Raw genomic sequence first — 19,671 nt, 5'->3', positions numbered from 1 at the left:
TCGTTCCACCGCTTGTAGCAATCATCAGCTGAGCGCCTCACAAATCCAAGGGCACTTATGTGGTTGGCGATGGTCTGCCAGTGTGCCTTACGTTGACCAGGTGTGGTCTTGGACCCTGCATTCACCACCATTTCGTGGCTATGTTGCGACACATAGCTCACAAGTGCATTAAGCTCAGCGTCATTAAAGCAAGGCTTCCTTGATGTGCCGGAGTGTGTAGCTGTGCCTGGGGTCTCAGTCTGTCGTGTCAGAGCACCCTTCTTCCTCTTTTTAGAAGGTGGAGCGGAGCCAGAGTGGCAAACGCCGCTCTGGTCAGTAGGGGCAGAATCACCGGTGGACTGGGATGTTGGAGTGTGCGAATGCACATTGACCATAGGACTTGGTGCAGGCATTGTCTGAAGTGTGATGTTGGCAGGGGGAACATCAGTATGATGGACCAGGACCGACACTGTCCTGGCTGGGAGAGTCAGAGCTGGGGCGGATGGAGCTGCAGCTGCCCCTGCAGCCTCACCACCTTGCATACTTGGGGCAGCAGATGACATAGCTGCCCCAGATCCACGTGCATTGGTGACAACTTGCACCGCCACACGTGGCCTAGACTTGCTGACCTGGAAGTCAGCCAGGGAGTCATCCTGTGCCAGGTCAGGTGCCACAATGGGCTGGTCCAACAGGGGCTGAGCTGGGATGGTCTCAGCCATGTTTCCCTCAACCATGGGGGGGAGCATGGGTGTCCCTGATTGGTCCTCCACACATGGGGGTCTAGGGACACCCTGCAAATCCTGGCCACATCCCCTACCGCGCCCACCACGTCCACCTTTTAAAGGTAGGCCACCTTTGCCTCCCTTACCGCTTGGTTGCCTCCCAACCATGGCACTGATGTTGTTGTGCGTATGGAAGGAGCAGTAAACTATTGTCCTGGTCAATTGGGGGTCAAAGGGGTAGGGTACTAGATGGAATTCGTACCCTAGTGCTCTAACAAAGCTGTCTGTGCCCCCTGGGGGAAGATGATGGGCCACGCAATGCACAGGTAGCCCAAAAAAAAAATAAACGTGCACGCAACCCCTCGTAGACCACGTGCGTGTAAAAATGAACCCGCACTACGCTGTGGCACCCAGAAACACAAAAATAAGCGTACGCGTAATACACGCAGCCTACAATGACCTCTGAAGGGGAGTGCGACACACGGGTCTACGTGCGGAACTCACCGTCTGCCTGGAATAAGAACGTGAAAAATACGCACATGTGCACATTGGCAACACCCCTGCCAAAACAAGAATTGTACGCTGTCTGAGGAGACAGGACAAAAGGAGAAGTGAACACTGTTTGAGGAAACAGGCCCAAAAAAAGTAGAAAAATGAAAGCTGTCAGCGGTAACAGGGAGTACGAACTTGAAACACTGTGAAGTAATCGCGTGTGAACCGACAAGAAGTACAGAATTCACCCACTCGCTCTCCACGAAAAGCACGTACAAGAAAATGGCGTTCTACACGTACCTTTTAAACCAGCCCACACATATACGTCACTTACACGTGTACGCGTCTTTTCCTCCAATTACATGCGCTGACACTCAGACGTGCAGGTTTTCCAAGTGTGATCTGTCATCACGTGCTATGAGGGAAACACCTGCACGTGTCATGTCACAGACGCGTTTACGCGCTAAGGACCTTCCCTCGAATTACACGCTGACGTGCAAGATTTTCACGTGCCAAATCACTCCGTATCAAGCTGGCCACGCGTACACACACGGAAGACCACGCTCCTGCCCAGAAGGCCGAATTACTGCCCCCCAGAGCCCTGAGCATGCTCCCACCTGCCATCTGCTGCTGCCTTATTGCCTGCTGCCCATGTGCCCTGCCATTTGCTGCCTGCACGTCAGCCAGGGGTGCTGTTGCTGTGACCACCCCTGCTGGAACCAAAGACTCCCGACTGCTATTCCATCGCTCCACAGCCCAGCCCCAGGACCCAGTTGCCCACCCACACCTGCCTCTGGGGTTGCCATGTCGGGCACTACACCATCTGGCACCACTGGCAACCCCCAGCCAGAGAGGCAGAGGGGCACCAGCTTCACTGCTAACAAAGTTGGTGTCCTGTTGGAGCAAGTCCTGGGGCAGTATGATGCCCTCTTCGGAAGTTCGCGCGCTGACAAGGAAGGACGGACTCGGATCTGGATGGACATCGTGACTGCCATCAACGCGGAGGGGGTGGCAGTCCGCGACTTCCAACATGTCAAGAAGCGCTGGGAGGACTTCAGGTCCAGGACCCTCAACAAGGCCCGGTGCCTCTTGAAGGCAGCGGATGCTAAGGGGCGCCGGGGCCACCTGTCGGAACATCAGATGAGGGTCCTGGAACGCATACGCCCAGCGCTCCACATCCAGGTCCTTGAGAGGCAGACCCGTCTGGAGTCGAGCGGTAAGTGTACATGCATACTGAGTGGAAGCTGTGCGTGTGGTGGTGTGCCAGTAGTGTGCAGGTTGTACATGTGGTTTTGTAGGGCCATGTATGGATGTGTATGTACAGGGCTGTGAGGCTGACACATGCAAGTCCTTTCATGTGTGAGACTCATGGATGGTGTATGTGTGGGTAAGCATGCAGGTCAAATGCAGATGCTTGAGCACACATGTTTGGATTACTGTGTATGTAAGTTGGCATGGTTGTGGTGTCGCACATGGATGTTGGTTCCAGCTGGATGTATCAGCACCGTGTACATGTGCATGTGTGTGTATTTGACATGAGTGCAACAGTGATGCAACATGGATGCATGTGAGACTGATATGTAGAAGACTGATTGCCAGATGTGACATGGATGCCAATCTCATCACTGCGACAGTTGGCGGAGGTGTACACATGCATGTAAGTGTGGTGGCGTGTGTGCATGTCTAGTGCACTCCCTGTGTTTCATGTGATGTCTGGCTCACCTTTGTCTGCTCATGCTGTTGTATGTGTATTGATGGTGCTGGCTGTTGCAATATGGCTGTGGAATAGCTCATGTGTGTGAGTTGCAATGACATGTGTGTTGGGGATTGTGATGCCATGTCTGAAGTTTGACAATGCCACTCATGTACAACTGTCATGTGTGTATGAGTCCATTGAACAGTGCCCTGATGCCTGTCTCCTATCTCTCCCTGTCTGCAGCGTCAACTGATGAAGAGGGCGGAGAAGGTGCTGTGGAGCACAGCGGCAGGGATCGCATCGCCAGCCGGAGACGTAAGGTCCGGCTCCCCTCCCAGGTTGTCATCTCGTCGGGGAGTGAGGAGTCCGGTGCCGCGTCCCAGGTCGCAGCTGCCGAGGAGAGGTCCAAGAGGCGGAGGTTGGGGTTGGACTCCTCGGCAGCCGAAGGGGCAGCTGAAACCCCACAGGGCCCGATGGAGGAAGATGGCACGGAGTCATCCAGGTTGGTGGGGGGTTTGGTGGAGGAGGAGGCCGTGCAAGGGACAGAGACGGGGTCTGGAGGTGGGGATTCCACTGGTGCTAGTGGTGCAGTGCAGGGACAGGAGGCAGCACAGGCCGCCGCGGAGGTGCCTGTGTGTAATCCTGTCCCTGGTCCTGTGACTGCATCATCTTGCGCCAGCAGGGATACCTACGTCCAGACCCGTTCTCAGGGAGGGGATTGGCTTACACCAACTGGCCTTCCTCTCCCTGTGGATGTGGCTATCCGGCACCGAGTTGAGCCTGTCCTGGGTGGGGTGGCGTTGCGTCAACGTGCCATGCGAGCTGACCTGCAGTCTTTTCATGAGGAGACTGCACGTCTTCTCGCATGGCTCGTTGACTGCGTTGACCCACTGGGACAGCTCACCAGGGCCGGATTCCTCTATTTTCTGAACCTTGCTCTGACCCCCTCCTCAACTGAACCCCCTATGTGCCAGTCGTCCTCCGTGCCATCTTCCCACCCATGTGTCAGCTAGGTGCCCCGTGGAGCTGCCTCTGACCCTGCGGCCAGGCTGGTGGAGGACACATCCCTGCCACAGTCGGGAGTCGGACATCGAGCAGGGGTGGCCACCTCAACAACTGCACCCCAGCTGGAGGAGGATGTGCAGGCAGCAGGAGCCAGGGCACAGGCAGCGGCACAGCAGCAGCAGCAACAAGGTGGGAGCCATGATGGCTCAGGGCCTTCATCATCGGAGGGGCAGGCATCGGTCGGAGGGCAGGAGGACCCTGGACGGGAAGTGTCTTCCATGTGGCAGCGGTTGGGCCATGCGATAGATGCCGAGCGGCTGTGGGCGGAAGAGGCACGGCTCACGATGGTCAGGGCGGAGAACTCCATGCGTAGGGCCCTTAGGCGGGCCGAGTGCCTCGAGGCCATTCGCAGGGACCTGGAGTTCCAGATGTCATCGTCCCTGCGAACCCTCGGGGCCATGGAAGAGGACCGCCTCCGGGACATCGAGCAGGAGTTCGATGATGCCCTGGCCCAGGACATCAACATGTGAGCCGTTGGGCTTGCCCGCTGCCCTTGTAAATACTATTAGGTTTCCTTTCGATTTTTCATTATTTTGGATCGCTTGGACAATGGACCACATTTTTGTATATAGTTTTTTTATTAGGTAGTTTTTGGTAGGTTTCATTTCTTAAGTTGGGCTCATGGACCCTGGATTCTTCAATTGTATACAGTTCTACATTGGATTCATCTTTTTTTAATATTTTTTTTGTGTTCACCATGGAGCAATGGTTTTTACTTTTTATTTTCCCTTGGATTTGATTTTTTGAACTGTGACTTTGGACAACATTTCTTTTTGGATTTCTTTTGCTTATGTTTTCTTGATTTATCGGACATGGACCATTTCTTTTGTTATTCCCATTGTTGTGTGTTTAATTTGATTTACGTTCATGTTATCTTTAATATATATTTTTTTATACTTCCATTTGTGGTATCATCTCATTGGTTTCATGCATGTCATGATGTGGGTTTTGACATTCACTTGCACCCATTGTGTGTCTGTGACGGAAATGTGTTCATTTACATACTTGCCATTGGGGTTGTATCATGTAATTGCCATTTCTATGTGGGTGGATGCAATACTTGGGTGGGTCTTTGGCATGTGGAGGCTGGCCATAAGGGCCAGGGATCTAGATTGTGATTACATGTTGGCTGGGGGACATGTGTTGGGGCCTGCTGGCAGGTGCCCTGCACTGCTGGGGGGTGGAGGTGCAGGGGACATGTGTGGGGGCCTGCTGGCAGGTGCCCCGCACTGCTGGGGGGTAGGGTTGCAGGGGACATGTGTGGGTGCCTGCTGGCAGGTGCCCCTCAGTGCTGGGGGGTGGGAGTGCAAGGGGACATGAGTGGGACATGAGTGGGGGCCTGCTGGCAGGTGCCCCGCACTGCTGGGGGGGTGGGGGTGCAAGGGGACATGAGTGGGGGCCTGCTGGCAGGTGTCCCACACTGCTGGGGGGTGGGTGTGCAAGGGGACATGAGTGGGGGCCTGCTGGCAGGTGGCCCGCACTGCTGGGGGGTGGGTGTGCAAGGGGACATGAGTGGGACATGAGTGGGGGCCTGCTGGCAGGTGCCCCGTACTGCTGGGGGGTGGGGGTGCAAGGGGACATGAGTGGGACATGAGTGTGGGCCTGCTGGCAGGTGCCCCACACTGCTGGGGGGTGGCGGTGCAAGGGGACATGAGTGTGGGCCTGCTGGCAGGTGCCCCGCACTGCTGGGGGTCGGGTGTGCAAGGGGCATGAGTGGGGGCCTGCTAGCAGGTACCCCACACTGCTGGGGGGTGGGTGTGCAAGGGGACATTAGTGGGGGCCTGCTGGCAGGTGCCCCACACTGCTGGGGCGTGGGGGTGCAAGGGGACATGAGTGGGGCCTGCTGGCAGGTTCCCTGCACTGTTTGGGGGGTCGGGGAGCTGGGAGACATGAGTGGGGGCCTGCTGGCAGGTGCCCTGCACTGCTGGGGGGTGGGGGTGCAAGGGAGTAATACGTTGGTGATCACTAGTGCAAGGTGACATGATGCTTGGCTGGGGGGGCATGCCCATGGTGGATGGGCTGCCTGCAGGACATGACCAGGGGTGCAGGGTAGTGCCCTGTGGTGTGGTCTGCCTGCAGGGGCCGTGGAGGGTGTAGAGGGAACATGTGGGAGGACCCACACTGCCAATTTCACGTGTAGGACTCCCCTGCACCCCCGAAATACACGTACCCCACTCGCAGAGGGCCTATCGCGTGTGGAACTTTCCACGCACCCCAGTAATACACGTACCCTGCTGAAATCGCGTGTTAAACTTCCCCGCAGCCCAGAAATACACATACCCTGCTGAAATCGCGTGTGGAACTTCCCGCGCACCCCAGTAATACACGTACCCTGCTGAAATTGCGTGTTAAACTTCCCCGCACCCCAGAAATACGCGTACCCTTCTGTAATCGTGTGTGGGACTTCCCGCGCACCCCAGTAATACACGTACCCTGGTGAAATCGCGTGTTAAACTTCCCCGCACCCCAGAAATACACGTAACCTGCTGAAATCGTGTGTGGAACTTTCCGCGCACCCCAGTAATACACGTACCGTGCTGAAATCGCGTGTTAAACTTCCCCGCACCCCAGAAATACACGTACCCTGCTGAAATTGCGTGTGGAACTTCCCGCGCACCCCAGTAATACACGTTCCCTGCTAAAATCGCGTGTTAAACTTCCCCGCACCCCAGAAATACACGTACCCTGCTGAAATCAGGTGTGGGACTTCCCACGCACCCCAGTAATACACGTACCCTGCTTTAATCGCGTGTTAAACTTCCCCGCACCCCAGAAATACACGTACCCTGCTGAAATCACGTGTGGAACTTTCCGCACACCCCAGTAATACACGTACCCTGCTGAAATCGCGTGTTAAACTTCCCCGCACCCCAGAAATACACGTACCCTGCTGAAATCGCGTGTGGAACTTCCCGCGCACCCCAGTAATACACATGCCCTGCTGAAATTGCGTGTTAAACTTCCCCGCACCCCAGAAATACACGTACCCTGCTGAAATCGCGTGTTAAACTTCTCCGCACCCCAGAAATACACATACCCTGCTGAAATCGCGGGTTAAACTTCCCTGCACCCCAGAAATACACGTACCCTGCTGAAATCACGTGTGGAACTTCCTGCGCACCCCAGTAATACACGTTCCCCGCTCAGCGTTTGCTGTTTGGTAGCCCTGTATACTGGTCCAGGGTTAGCGCAGCCCTTTGCGCTGTATTGGGAATTTTGATGGCTTTTCGTTGCACGAGGGCGTTCTTAGGGGCGTAACTGGCGCTGCTGCAGGGTCGCTGCGCCACTCTGCGCCACGGCTGGTTTTGGAGGCTAAAATCCATGAATACGCTGTGCGCGGAAATCGATTTTAGCGCAAGCGGCTGGCACAGACATTCGCACGCGCACACTGTGCGTCAGCCGCTTGCGCCACTTTTGTGCGAAAATCTATGAATTACCCTGTTAAATGCTAATTTTATATGATTAATTAGGCTGGGTTTGGTAAGTTTCACTAGGCTTACTTCACAAGTTGAGACTAAATATTTGCCAGTTGTCTCATCTGGTGTGACATTATTTTTGTAGGAGAAGTTTTGGGCTAAGTGATACAGGCACATGTTTTCCAAAGCAGTACTTCTGTTTGGGTAGTATGTGTCTGTTAAATTCTTTTTTTTTAATGTCCTGGCTGTTGGGATACTTTGTGGCTATTGTTTCTATCTTTTGGTAGGATTTCAGTATTTTTTTCTGGATGAAGCTGGACCAAGGGGTAGCCAGTCAATGGGCCTCATTTTATGTTTGCCAGTCCGGAAACAAGGGTGCCGGTAAACCCACTGGCACCTGTGTTGCTGGACCGGCAAACTATAAGTCTGCCTGATGGAGCCGCTGTGCCCGACAGGTCTGGCCCTGCCGGGCGCAGCAGCCACAGTAGGCAGACTTGTCAACGGTTCCGGTGCTCCCGTGTTCCCACTCCCATAGAGTGCCATAGGACTTTATGGGAATGGGGATTAACAAATGTACTGGCGCCTGACTTCCCGGCGGCTGCTGGACTTGTAATGGCCCGGTGGCACCGGGAAGTCAGGTGCTGATAAATTATTACAGGTCTGGCAGCAACCTGCTGGTAGCAGCGGCAGGGTTACCGCCTGACCCGTAATGAGGCCGAATGTGTTCAGATTTGCCATATAAGGATGTACCTGTTAAACAGTCTTCAGCTTTGTAGCACCCGCATTCTCTATGGAAGAGCATTTTTAATCCGAAGCTGTACAATTTTTGCAACAGTGTTTTGTCAGATGATATGTCATCCCAGAAGTCTTCTAGCTCTGTTTCCTCATCTTTGGTGAGATAGGCTTTGATATAGCTTGCAACAGCAGTAGAATTGTCTGCAATATATTGGATTGGAAAGTTACGGCTTCGCTGCTGTGCTTTTTATTCTTTTGCTACATTGTTTTTATCTGCATTTATTTTTTTACCATTTATTTATTTATTTATTTATTTAATGTGTTATAGTTTTAAATTAAAACTTTACACATATACAATAAAGGTTACATGGATTAATACAATACTTCATTTACATCATAGTACTAATACCATTTAACAGTATTACAAGTCAAAACGTAAAATAGCAGTGAAAAAATATTTCATAAAATAGACTATTCCATAGGATAACATATTTCATAAAATAGATAGAATAACCATAGTTCATTATATACTACATAGAACATGTAAAGCACCACTTTATACACACATGTACCACTAGCATTCTACAGTTAATCAGTGTCCACCATTAAGTCTATGCTCCTTTAATCTTCCTTTACCACAGAGCAAAATAACATAGCACACATCAACCCTATTCCATATTCTACTCAAAACACGAGGGATCCATACTTAAGCATATCTTTGTGTTTTTCACTCTCTAGCGTATTTAAGTGTGTTTCAACAACCTTCAAAATCCTGAAAAGAGCAATAGGCTTACTCCTATTTTGAGTGTTTATACAGTTCTTCCAAAACGTGGAGCCTTTAATCGAATCATACTGATGTACAAACTTACTCAGATGTTTCAAATGTACATGTTCCAATCTAGTACATTTTGTAAGTACATGTCTAGCAGACTCAGCAAAAGTTTTTACCCCACATATCCTGTAAAAACATTCTTGCGCCGGCAAGGCCATGGAAGAACCCAATACATTTAGTACCGGCAACCTATTGATACGCAATAAGAGAATAATTCTCCTCAGTGCCCTGGAAGGACAAAGTGCTAAGTAGATTGCATCTTTTCGTAGGTGTAGAGAACATCCGGCACAAAAGTATAGCTTTTTAAGGAATTCAAATTCAAGTTTCCGGTCCAATCCCACAAATCGAGTCCTTTTACAAGATGCCTCCGGAGATTGGAACCTTACTCTTCCCAATTGGAAGTCCAGCCGATAGCCTTCAAAAGCGATATCATTATTTTACTGAAACTAAACTTCATTTAAAATCTCTGCATAGGGTTACCCAGACTATTTAATAATGGGTTTGATGGTCCATTCATCATTTTTATATACAGAATAGCTCTCTTCTTCAGGACCATTGATTTAAGAGAATGTATACCCAATTCCAATCTCAATATTGCCATGGAAACACATCTAGGAAGGCCCAGTAGCTTTCTCCAAAATCTGACCTCAATTAATTGAAGCCAATCAAGGTCGATTTCAATCAAGCTTTCCAGACCATAGATAACCGCTGGGACTAAGCACTGCATGTACAGCTGCCTAATACCAAGCAAAGAATAGCCTGCCCTTCTTCTTGAAAACTGACCAATCAATGCTGTCAGCTGTGCCGGTTTTCTTGTGCGGGCTTCGATACACATTTTAAAGCCCTTACTTGAATCAAACTCTATTCCCAGGTATACCTGATCTTGATGTTCTGAATCAACATTCTAGGTCTAGCTATTCACTTTGTCATGAATAGCATGATTTGAGTTTTCTCCCTGTTGATGAATAACCCGTTCTTATGCGCATAATCCCAAAATTCACTGGCTGTACACTGGATGCCACTGAATGTATGGTCCAGCAGCACCAGGTTGTCTGCGTATGCCAGGACCATACTGAGTCATCATCTTTTGGGGGGCAATATTTGATCTGAGACAAGTAATCATGAAGAGCTGAGACAAAGAGATTATACAAATGCGGCACCATGACACAGCCCTGCTTAACTCCAACATTTTGTGTAACAGGGGATGTCATTTTTCCTCTGTTGTTAAGCCTAAAATAAACCCTATTATTATTATGGAGCAGTCTCAGAAAATAAAGGAGGGCCACTGGGCAACCTAAATGTTCTAATTTCCTCCAGAGCAGGTCTCTCCTAACTGTTATAAGGCTGCTTTAAATTTAAAAAAAAATGGCATACAAAGGAGGATTATTTCCTTTTAACTAGCTCCGGTTCCATTCCGGGCTACAGCATGTGACTGGGTGCCACTTAAATACACGTACGCTATCTTATAGCATTCTTATCTCATATTTACCTTTTAAGTTGACTACCCACTCATTTCATTCATTTTTCCTTGCATGCCGACTAGCGGCAGAGGGTGCATGGCCTCAGTTGTGCTCTGAGGCTTGTGCTTGGCTTGCACAGTCTTTCTTTTCTTTCAGGACATACACACTCTCATTGGCAGTTGGTCCTCACTGGCTGCTGCCTGGAGGATCGGATTGGCTCCGGTAATGTCAATTGAGCCAGAAGGGCAAGAGGGCTGGATCGATAGTGGCAGGGTGAGTTACAGTAGGGATTCCCTGGATGATCTTGCCCCTAAACACATGGCATTCCCAGTTAACTTTGACAAATATCTTAGGTCCACTGTTGCCCATCATAATGCCACTGAAAAGCATGTTTTTAAAGCCTTTCTGCTGAATACTCACTCTATGGTGGCGCACACAGTTTCTTTATTTGAGTTTATCCAAGATAACTCCCCTGACATCTTATGCCTTACTGAGACCTGGCTGACTTGTACAGGGGGTACATTTCCATCCCATGAAGCTTTCTGGCATTTGTGAATTCATTTTGAGACAAGGACCAGGAGAAAAAGAAACAGGCACCCGAGTGGTTTCCACAGCAGTCTTTATTAGATGTTACAATACACTTCTGAAAAAAGACATACCAACATTTTGCCTTTAACCTGCTTATATAAAGAATCAACAGTGTCTTCAACCATATTGTATTTCCTAATCTAAGACATATATGTATCTCTTTTCTGTCAAAAGACCATTGCATATGTTTCACCCTTTTGTATGGTCATATCCTCAAAGAATAGTTTCTTTCCTCTGAAGTTGTCTATGGGGCAGTTAGTAGACTGAAGTCAGCTTCTCCCACTGATCCCATCCCCCTTACTGTTCTTAAGGCTATTTTACCTGACATCCTTCCTTGGCTTACAACAGCAGTTATTCATTCCTTCCTGCAGTGCTTTATTCCTAAAGCACTTAAACAGGCTACTGTTATCCCGCTTTTGAAAAAGCCCTCACTTGATGCCACTACTTTGGCTAACTCTCCTCCTATCTCACTTCTTACATTTCTAGTGAAAGCATTAGAATCTCCTGTTTCTCCACTTCTATCTTCATTGCTTGAGTCTTGTGAATTATTTAATCATTTTCAGTCTGGTTTTCGGCTAGGTCTGGGGACCGAGAGTGTCCAGGTGTCCGTAGTTTTGACCTTACCATGTTGGTTGACCAGGGTGTAGTGGGAGTCCTGATATTGCTTGACCTTTCTGCCGCTTTTGATACTGTAGACCACGCCATCCTGCTGTCCCGCATGGAGTCTGCCGGCCTCTCTGGCCCTGTCCTGGCCTGGTTCTCTTCCTTTCTTGCTGATACGTTTCAATCTCTCTCTCACTTCCCCCATTTAATTACTCTTCTTGTGCACTTTTCTGTGGTGTTCCTCAAGGCACTGCCTTGTCTCCATTGTTGTTTAACATCTATGTATAGCAACTGATGGGCCTCATCCACTCCCATGGTCTTTGATGCTATTCTGTTGCCAACGACACCCAGATTCGAGTTTATTTAGATCTGGACCATTCTGTGGTGTCAGAACGGCTGTTTGACTGTCTGGCGGCTATGGGGGAGTGGATGGGCAGAAACTGCCTGAAGCTCAACAGGGACAAGACAGAGGTTCTGGTGGTGGGGTCTTCGACTGTCACTGCTCTTTGGTCTGCTTCCCTGTGGCCCACTGCTTTGGGTGATGTTCTCACTCCTGTGTCCTTGCTAAAAAATCTGGGAATATATCTGTCTGCCTCACTGTCCATGTCAGATCAAGTTAGTGCTGTTTGCAAAACAGGCCATTTTCTTCTACGTGTACTTCATTGGATCTTACCTTTTCTCCCTGTCCACCTGCATCCACCTATGCTGTACTTAGTCATATTGACTATTGTAATGCCTTGTTTCTGGCTCAACCTATGGGGCTGGTTTGTAGGCTGCAGCTCCTTCAAAATCGTGCAGCTAGGGTGGCTACATCTACCCCCTATCATGCCCATATTACTCCAGTACTCCACGCTCTTCATTGGCGCCCTGTGACCAAGAGGATTGATTTTAAAGCCCTCTGTCTGGTATACAGAGCAGTCGATGAGCAGGGAGCTGACTGTCTCCGTGAAAAAAAAAAATCTTACCCTATGTCCCGGGTCGCATTCTTCGCTATAGGAATGCTCTTCTGGTGACAGCTCCAAAGTACCACTTTTCTAGGATAGGCGGCTGAGATTTCTCTGTCGCAGCAGCTAAATTAAGTAATTTACTGTCTGTCGCCTTGAGACACATTGAGAATCACCTTCAATTTCGTCGTCTTGTCAAAATGTGTCTCTTTTGCACTGCTGTTACTCGTTAGTCCCTCCCTGTGCTATCCTCATGCCAAGATGCCCTTGGGTGACTGTGTGCGTTAGAAATACTGATAACATAACATAACATAACAATAAGGTTAGTTCACACACTTATTGTGTCCACTAGTACTTACCTTTTAATTCTCTACTTGTCCACTCGCACTTACTTTTGTCATAATATAATGTTTCTTCCCATTACATTGCTATACTCCACTAAGGCCATATAGACATTCTTCCCGTTCTCCAAAAATGATTTTTTTTTCATCTGCAATACATAAATCAACATCTTGACATAAACATAACATTGTTCTTGTGCAATTCTACTAAAAGTTCTCTCGTATTGTTAGATCAATCTTGGCCATCCATACCTTTTTGGCCTTTCATTAATCGCATTTTATCTTTATTAAATATATGACATTGATTCATTTAAACAAGCACCATCCATTGTGCTCATTGGTTGAAAATATGGATATCTTATCCACACCATCCTCCATTACTCGTGGTTCATATTGTTATTCTTTGTTCCTTTATTTGCACCTTCAATCAAATTGTGTTTTTCGCTGCTTTTATATAATATCCAATCATTTATTCATTCATTTTTTATTTCCTTTTTTATTTCACCCCCTGGTTTGACGGCAATCTTTTGGTTTTGAGCTTCTTGCTTTAGCGCTTTTAGCTTTGACTGTTTATGATTATCTTACATTAATTAGTCTAATTACAACACAAACCCTCATATTTTACATATTATTGTCCCTCACATGTGTGTTCTTTTTTTTGTTCCCGTATTCCTTTCAATAGACCCATGTCATGAGGGCCTATTGTCCACAGGACACTTGGCACTCTCTCCAAACCTTCCTGAAAATATGCTGGGTGCTGCCGTATTTTTATCTTTCGCTGTGGGATTTCCCTTTTCTCTATTTTTATTCAGTATGTGATGCTCATAAAAAACACCACTTCATCATCTGTTGAGTCTTCTCTAAACATGTCGTCATCAATAATGTCAGTCAACCTATATCCTTCTTTGAGAGCTATCACTGTCCTTCCTGGTCTACCCTCATCGTCCCTTCCTTCGAGCATCACCATTTCCCTTTGTACTATGGCTGCTTCTAACTCTAGAGGGATTGTCTGTCTACCTGCTTTGTCCATAGGTATCTATGGTCTGAACAAAAACTCGTCAGGTATCCTCACAGTCTTCCCCACTAAACCAGGTAGCCATGTTAATAGAATGCTCACCCCATAAAGGAAAAACCTCTGGCTCCACTGGAACGCCTCGCAGAGCAACTTGCCCTGGAAATGCCAGTATAAATTTGCCCACGTTTAATAGTGTATTCCAAGAGTGGAACACACTATCCCTTGATCAATAAATGAAATCATCTTCATTTTTGTCATCAAATCACTTCCCAAAATATTTAATTGGTGTCTGCCGCAAATATAACAAAGGAATAGTCATGTCACGTTCTTCTATAGAGACTGGTAATTTATCAATAAGAGGAACTTGACTTGTAGCTCCAGAGAACCCTTGATCACTCATGGCAATTCCCAACATTGGATTATTTTCCTCCCATATACATGAACATGTAACCCCAGTGTCTACTAGTAAATAAAAGGATTTGGCTCCTATCGTCATAGATAGTACTGAACACATCTGTCACTCTATAAACTGTCCTATTGTGGGTGCATGCATATTCCCATTCCTGTGAAAGGATTTCCTCCTACCACAGTGGCACCTCCTATTCTGGGTGTGCGTAATTGTCCAGTGTTTGCATATTACTGAGTCTGCATGGTGGCTTGCTGCGATAGCCCTTGTAGTGGATTAATTTGCACTCCCTCTAGCTATTATACCTGTTACACTCTCGGCACCCTGCATCTGATACAATGTCTGATCTTGGGCAAACCCTAGTATCCCTATCTCTCTTCCATCTATAGTCTCCAAGAAATCGAACTTCGTTTATATCATATTTTAGCAAAACAGAATGTAACTAACTGGTATTGTAAAGCGAAACATCCTATATGTGCCTGTGTGTTCTTATAACAATATTGAATTCCTTCTCTGACTACCTATTTGAGTTTTATGTGCATTGATCCTGCAATCCATTGACGCCTGTACTTCCACACGATCATGTGTGTATTTGTGTGCATGTGCCTGCATGTGCGTGTACATGTGTATGTGCATATGTGCATGCATCTGTGTGTGCATGTATGCATTTATGTGTGTGCATGTGTGTGTGCATGTGTGTGTGCATGTGTGCATGTGTATGTGTGTGTGTGTGTGTGTGTGTGCGTGATGTGCTTGCTTGTCTGATGTGCTTGCTTGTGTGTATGCATGTGTCACTCCCCCTCTCCTTATAAGCATATCATAACAAGGACTCTGACCGAAATCAATTCATCATGCATAATAATAATTCATATTGTGCTTAATAATTGCTTCAAGCCGTCCTTGTGTTTCTTTGTCAGTGCCCAGCCTGCTTGTATTCTTTCATAAATATGTTTCATTCACACAAACTCTGCAAAAATCTAAATTATACACTCCTTATTTTTGAAAATCATATTAATCAGGGTGTGTGCGCTATAGCAAATACTGTTTTGACCTGATGGCTTCTCAATACAACTGTTAAATATAGCATACCTTTTTCTCTACATTATGTGCAACCTTAGCCTTAGTACATTTGAGAGTACTTCACCTCATTACTTACTGCTTCCTCATTCTAAATATATATGTTTGCATTAATACATGCACTTTGAGCTTTGTTCCTGAAAAATGTTTTATCTCTTTAATTCTTACTATTCCCTATAATTATTCACTGTGCTTAATTTAATATCATTCATTATTGCATTCATCTTTTTTAAATGTAATTTACAATCATAATCACATTTTTATTCTCAGCGACATGCTGCACAAATTGTAGACATATATATTTTTTTCTTTTCTTCAAATGCCTCTATATTGTCTAGTTAAGCTGTGCAGTGGGGGAAATACTGTCACCCCTGATGTGCCCCTGGTGCTCATGCCTGAGTCTGCATGTATAACATCCCCATGACTCTGCAGTGTATTGTGGTGCATATCCCATGTCTCTGCTCCTTGTCCTTTATTACCAATATTCTCACTGTTCTAGTTACCCACAGCACTTCCCTGTGCTTTTCATTTAGCAATGTGTATTTCCTTTTGTAGCACACTGAAACCTCTTAGCGAAACACCTTCCTTCTCTGCCTCATCCGTGTAATTGGCCCATGCATGGCTCATGATCAATGCTCCTTTCAAATGTCCCATTTATCACCAATGAAATTGCCCACATTGCTTCAAAATGTATTTGAACAAATCAGGGGTACTGTAATGTGTGCTTAACAGAGAAAGTATCCAACTATAAATCCAAAAATAACCAACAAACCACTTTACAATGGGAAGTGACTTGTGTAACTTCTAACCAGTGACCCAATGGGACCACCCTAGTTCACACATGTGTAACAACTGGGAGCAACCTTTACTGTAAAACAATACATTCTCAATCGTGGTTCAATCACACATAGTTTTTTGGCAAAACACAATTTCTCAAAATATATACCTTCGCTTAACCCAAATAACCAGGGGCTCAACTATCCCATAATGGCCTACAATTCAATCCATTGCTTCTCTCAGCACCTGGCTTCAATAAACATGCACGAATGCCATGAAAAAATGCTGTTTTTCAAAACGTACTCAATAGTCAATTTCCTCAGCTGAAGTTTGTCATACGGACCTACAGCTGAGGTTCCTTATTCTAAAACACAAGCATTTACATGTGTCTATCTAAAAAAATACCCCAAAAAACTAAATTCATTTCAATGAGTTCTGGGTCAAAACTATATTTCCATAAAGGTCAGAGTCAGCCCTGGCTCACTTACAGCTTGGTACAAAAATATGAATTTTTCAAAAAGAATACAGAAAAGACCCACTACTTGTTTCAAGCAAACATATATACATCAGCTTTGGCCCTACTGATTGTTACTTGTTTCAGTCATATCTTCACAACTTTTTATGTATTTTTCTGTTTCAATGTTGATATGCATACATCATTTCTCTCTAGGTTTCTGACAATTGCGCTAATGTGTCATAAAATATATTGTCAACAGCAAATTGCTGCTTTTCTGTGCAAACTGCTACATAGATGTTTTGACTTGCAAAGCAATCTTTTGTTTTTCAAAATTCATGCAGCCTTGAATTACTGCAACTATTTAATCACTTCTTGGCTTTGTGTCATCACAAGGAGCCTTGGCTAATCTTCAAAAGCACAGCGGTTTGGAACATGCATTTCACTGTGCATGTCAGTGTGTAGCTCTTTATCAGCTGCACACCTTATAAAAAATTGCTATATTTCTGCCTTGTTATTTTTTTAAACATGTCATGTACGAAATTACCTTCATTTGCTAAAACAGAAAAGGAATCTACTGTCGGATTTTGACCCATAACTCAATTTAAAGACTTTTTCCCAACTACGCACTTTTTTTCTGAGGCAAGTCTGATTTCTCCCACATCTTTTATCTATTTCTTTTTTGTTTGTATGATCCGTTTATCCAATTTCTACCGTCCAAAGTATTTTATTTTGTCAAGGTCCTTATTTCTGTGCATATATAATTTTTATTTGATTGTAACCCTTCACTTGATTTCATTCGCTTGTTGTAAAGGTGCAAAGTAGAGTCACAATTTTACTGCATATTTTTTACCTGATTTTTTTTAAACAACACCTTAAAAATCTCAGAGCAACAATATGAGCGTGCTCCAACAATCGCTGCTCAAACCCCTTCTCCAATTATCTCCGTCTATCTCGGGATCAGTACCGATTACTACCTTAGATAGATAGTATAACTTTTTAACCTCATCAGAGTTGTCCTACAATAGTTTGTGTCACTCCTCGACACCTTAATGCAACATAAATACAAAAACAGACAGACAAGTCGACTCTTACACAAAAACCTTAGTGATCACTCTTACTCTCTGCCCCTAATAATACCCTGAGTTGCAGAGTTTAGATTGTCACCTTATGTGGACTTGTACTGCACGTTAGCCTAGATTACTCTCATTGGAGTGTGAGACAATCTCTTCTAAAACCCCTTGAGTTAGGACCCTCTGGGCCTTCTATCTCCATCTTCACACAAGGTACTTTTAAAATTACCACAATCCTCTTAATATATACATAACCATGTTTTCTTTTTCTTTTGCCTTTGTCCCTTATAATACATACCATAATTCACAGATACCAAGTGTGTCATGCTGACGGTCATGTGGACACACACCTCTCCCGACAGAAATGAGAGCACACTACAGTTTTGCCACTCACCTCGTCTCTCTTCAGGCATCTCCCCATGTCTGTCAGCATGTCAACATGAAGCCTGGGTCCTTGTCCCTGAATCTTTATGAAAGATTTTTAGGGTCCCTTCTTGTGGTCGCCAAGTGTACAGGGGGGCACTTTGCATCCCATCAAGCTTTCTGACATCTGTGAATTCATTTTGAGGCAAGGAGCAGGAGCAAAGAAAACAGCGCCCCGGTGGTTTCCACAGCAGTCTTCATTCGAGGTTACAAGACACTTCTGAAAAAACACACACCAAAATGTTCCCTTCAACCTGCTTCTATAGGTTTTTGGATGATACAACATCCTCATGCAAATTACTTTGTTAGAGCAGATATCTGATAGGTCCTTTTAGCCAGAGAAAAAAACCCCTCCCTTCCCTCTGATTGGATAGCTTCTCTGATTCACACCAAGCCCACATTAGTCATACTTGGCATTAACACATTATGCCTTCTCATCATAGGTCTTTTCTGCTTTTCCTGCCAAATTCCAAATTTTACCTTGCAGACTTCAATGATCTCAGTGCAAGATGCTGCCAAATACTCTGTTGCTTATCAGCATGAGTCAGGGTTTTCACACTAGACACCATTTTGCTCAAGGTATCCATTTTGAAATATTTCTCTGTCTGCTTCTGTTCTACCCATCAGTGAACCATTAATTATTTATTTAGCATTTCCCATTTTGTATCTCTTTTCCATAATATATTTTTATATATTCATGATATATTTGTGATACTTAAAGCACCCTTCACGTCCTGGGTCATTTTAACACAAATCTGTGCCACACCATGTGTACTTTTTACCTAAAAATAAAGGCACTACAATCCTGATTTTTGTAATAATGGAACCATTGATCCGCCTATCATGTTATCTGTATCCAGTTGAAGGGGGGAGGGGTCGGCAACCATCTACAGACTGACAGCACCGCTCCAACCTTCTCAGAGGCACTTCTGGATGGATATAGATTTATACATCTTGACCGGTTAGCACGTCATCCCAGAGGGGAGGGGGTTGCTATTATTTCCAAATCAATTTTTGTTTTCACCCTGGTCGCGCTACCATGTAATTTAGGCCTTGAGGCTCTGCTGGTACTCTGGGTGGTGGATAACTCTTATGATGGCATATCGCCCTCCTGGGTCATACTCCTCCTTACTCACCGCATTTCTTGTCTTGTTTACCACCTGTCAAATCAGGTATCCCAACTTAATCATAATGGGTGATTTTAATATCAGGTATAACGCCCCTCCTGTCCCTATTTCGGCTCAGTTCTACGATTCCATGATGGACATTTGCTTTCAACAGGGAGTACTCGAAGCCACACATAATTATTGCAGCATTCTTGATCTTCTCTTCTCCATGGAATCTGTCATTTCTGTGGGTTCAGCCTTACATGTTCTATTAGCTGACCATTATTTGATACCTTTTGCGGTCCAAACCCCATATAGGGCTGCTATCACTGCTTCAACCATTATTATGAAGCGCATTTAGCGCTCTGTGAATCTTTCTCTTATGACAGCCTTTATCAATAAAGAATATCAGAACTCCACACAAATGGACCTTTTCTCTCTATCGTGGTCATGCATGAAGCCGCCGA

This window comes from Ambystoma mexicanum, chromosome 5q (assembly GCF_040938575.1).
Source record: "Ambystoma mexicanum isolate Mex_15411 chromosome 5q, UKY_AmexF1_1, whole genome shotgun sequence".
Taxonomy (NCBI): Eukaryota; Metazoa; Chordata; class Amphibia; order Caudata; family Ambystomatidae; genus Ambystoma; species Ambystoma mexicanum.
This window is presented reverse-complemented; position numbering follows the sequence as displayed.